Below are 3,974 nucleotides of genomic sequence, written 5' to 3' on the forward strand. Positions count from 1 at the left end.
TTGGTCTTCGTAATGCTGCTTCGCTTCTTCTGATGCCTTCTACTGTATTTATTGATGAAAAGGCTTTTGCAGGCAGTCTATTGATGGAGATTTTTATTTGAAAGAAAAGGTAAATGAGTAGTGAGCAAGAATTGCTCCCACATTTTTGGATTTCTATTCATGAAAACAGTTTTTAATCATCAGACCTCTATGAAGTCCAGTAAAGTCTGTGGTTGTAATATGACAAAATGCATACGGGACAATGGTTTTATGAGAGTTTTTCAAAGCACCGGACATCCCTGGGATATCTGCTGAATGATTTATGGTTTAGGAATAATTTGAATTGATGCTTGTCTGCGGTTTGCTCACAGACCCCACTGTTTGCACCATAAAATAGGAATATTTGTTTTGTTTTTATCCAGCCTTAAGTCTGTGGACGGATCAGAATCAGAGGGATGTTTCTGCCTCAGTTTGTTTGATGTTTGTTGCACAGGTTTCCACAGCGCATCAGAGGCGAACATATTTCTGGTTCCTCCTAACCTGAGTTCTCATCTGTTTTATATCTTGACCCTCTGCAGAAATCATTGCCATTTTTATCCATAACTGATGTTTGCGTTTTAAACGACGGCGATGATCAATGACCAATATTTGGTGTTTTTTCTTTTGGTTAATTCCTTTTAATTATAATGACTCTGTAAGAGTATTGATTTTATTAAAATAAGCACCAAACAAGTGATTGTAAACCAAACATTCAGCCAAAATGTACTATAATGCTTCTCTGGTTTTATGTTGGATTTAGAGATTGTTTTCCATTTATCTGTCTTTGGATGGATGGATGGATGGATGGATGGATGGATGGATGGATGGATGGATGCTGTGAGAAACCATTAAAATATCAACTTTTGTTTCCTCAGTATATTTTTTCTTCTTCTTTGTCTGCTTTCTTAGAAAAAGGCGCTACTCCAGTTAAAAAAAAACTTATTTTCCTGATTATCTTTCTACTGATATCCTCCACTGTGAAGTTCATTTCCTCTGCTTGGCAGAGATAACAAAACGCTTTAAACATTAGCCTTTTAATGAGAAACGGCACACTAGTTATGAGATAATTATTAATACACTCTCCTCAGAAATCCAAACTATTTTCCATAACGTCAGCACTGCAATCTAGTCGCTAACCACAGACTATGGTCGATTCAGTACAGCACAAGCAGGGTTTCCCCTCTTAATAAGCTGATGAACCAGTTTTGAGCTCTAAGAAACGGCCGTTTTCCCTTGTCCTTTTTCTCACCAGAGGCCCCCGCCCTCAGACATCAGCGGGAGATAACAGTGCGTCCCTGCATCTCTTGCAGACACCCTCATGTGGCGTGTGAGTGCGCCAGCATAACCCAAACACGCCGTAATGACTGAGATTGTGGTGTCAGCTTGCCTACAAACACACACACACACACTGATATAAGTCTGAAAGAAAAAGCTCATGGGAAAGGAGCTGCTGCAGCTATGAATACAGTTTTAATTGACTTTTATGTTTAGTTTAATGAGATGCAGAGAGAGCTGTCACTCAAACTCCAGATTAATACCCCAACATGTCCGACCTCCTTTGTTTGGCAGACAATAGTAAATTAAATAGAATTTTAAAAAATCTGTTCCTTTTTATTAATAGCAAATTGGCCATCAGAGTTAACATGCTAACTCAATATTTTCTGAACAATAAGACTGTGTTTAAGTGAATAGGATTGGCAAGAATCTTTCAAGATTAAACAAGAGGTGCTGTTTCTAACAGGGTAGACACAATCTGTTTAGTGCATACAAAAGGGAATTTGTTCTTGAACTACATTTTTTTTTTTTTTTTTACTTTTTTTGCAAGTTAATTTGCATCTTAGATATGATATTCACGTTTTTGTTGGGTTAGTTTTACCATTGCAAAAAAAGGGGTTGGACACAAGAGACACGTTTTTTCATCCCTGTTATGTTTGAATAAAATCTATAAAATTACAACGTTTTAGTTTGTAATTACATTACTTAGTTAATCTACTTATTAAACATTGGCTCCACTAAGGATGGGGATCAGGGGGGCCTCGGCCCCTTTTTTTGAATTTCCTGGTACGAACCTTCTGACAGTCTTGTATGCATATTTATTAGGCTAAACATCTAACTTTTTGTGTTCACTACTTATATTCTGATTCTTTTTAAATATCTTCACGTTTGTATATCCTGCTCATGGATTTCTCAATCATTTTAGCAGGGTCAGATATTCATGTGACCCAATATTGAATGTATATTAATGGATTCAGTTGGGTTTATTTATATAGCGCCAATTCACAACACATGTCATCTCAAGACACTTTACAATTCAACCAGATCATCCAGTCAAACTGATTCAAAGTTTTCTATCCAAGAAAAACCAGTTAATTGTGTCGACTCATTGTCTCGAAGGCAATCCCTCACACCCAGCATGCTTGAAGCGACAGTGGGTAGGAAAACTCGCTTTTGACAGGAAGAAACCTCCAGCAGAGCTAGGTAGATGGAATGGATGCAAGGATTTAATTGCTGAGGACCTACCGTACGTTCTTTCTTAGAAAATCTGCTGGGTTTTGGCATATTTGTGCAAGAAAGCCTGAATTTAAGACTCTTTTTTTTAAGTAAAAACTGAACGTTTTGCATAACCATTTTTATTGATCAACAATATTAAAGGGGAACACAGTTTTTTTTTTTTACATTGGCTCCTTGATTTTACGTTATTACATCATGTTCTACTCAACCATATAAGTTTTGTGTCATTTGGAGCTGTTCTGAAGATTTCTGTTAAGTTATATCCAAGTAACTTCTTCCTATGGGCAACTAGTTGAAGGCACAAACTAAACTGTTCATAATTTATTCTTTATGGTCCACCAGCATTCATAACATGAATCCGAATGCCTGGAAGATGTCTAGTGCTACTACCACAGATGATCTCGCTCTTGAACTGGAATTGAATGATTCAGATTAGGTAGCCCAATGAATAGAAGGGGTAGAGCGTAGCCGCCTGTGGCCCGGGCTGCCTGTCACAACTCCAGTCCGCCGCACGCAGATGACGTCATACGCACTCCGCTTTCATTTAAAAAAATAAAAATATGAAAAATATAACCACGGATGTCTGGGGGACAGTGATTCGCCTACATGTTATGAATGCTGGCGTACCATAAAGAATAAATTATGAACAGTTTAGCTTGTGCCTTCAAGTCGTTGCCCACAGGAAGACGTTACTTGGATACAAAAAAACCGAATATCTTCAGAACAGCTCCAAATGACACAAAACTAATATGGGTGAGTAGAACATGATGTAATAACGTAAAATCAACAGGCCAATGTAAACAACACGGTGTTCTCCTTTAAAGAACGTATGCAAAAATTTCTCCAATACAGTTGCACCCTGTTAAAAGGGTTTTGTTAGGGCTTTGCCTACAGTGTCTCCCCAAGGGTTATTACTGGCCTACATCTGACCCCTATTTACACAATGTTCTTGAGACAGGCACTTCCTGTTTTTAAATCCAGAGGTTATAGAAAAATCAGATTTAAGATATTCAATAAAAAAAATCCTCTTTTTTTTCAAGTGCCAGAATTTTAAGTCAGAGAAATCAACCTGTTTTATTTATTATTTTCATGTATTGGTAAAGTGATCAAATGATGTTTATATCTATTAAACCACAAAGCTAGGAGTGGTAAATACTCAGTAAAACAGTTATCAGTGCTGTGCTTAGAGCCCCCCCAAAAAATATTGAACTGTCTCTGACTAAAATATATATTTACATTATTTACACTGATGATTGTTATGAAGTCAGGTTATGATTTTAAGTGAATCTTTATTTAGTCAAAATCCAGATGAAGTTTAGTATATCAAAGTATGTTTCAGGTCATTATTTCTTTTATAGACTACAAATAAGCTGTTTTAATATGACTCCCCTAAATCTGTCCACAGGAGGTTCAACATGTGCTGCTTTCCAGCCCCTCAGGCAATG

Source organism: Cyprinodon tularosa, unplaced genomic scaffold (assembly GCF_016077235.1).
Source record: "Cyprinodon tularosa strain WSP-4 unplaced genomic scaffold, ASM1607723v1 ctg228, whole genome shotgun sequence".
Taxonomy (NCBI): Eukaryota; Metazoa; Chordata; class Actinopteri; order Cyprinodontiformes; family Cyprinodontidae; genus Cyprinodon; species Cyprinodon tularosa.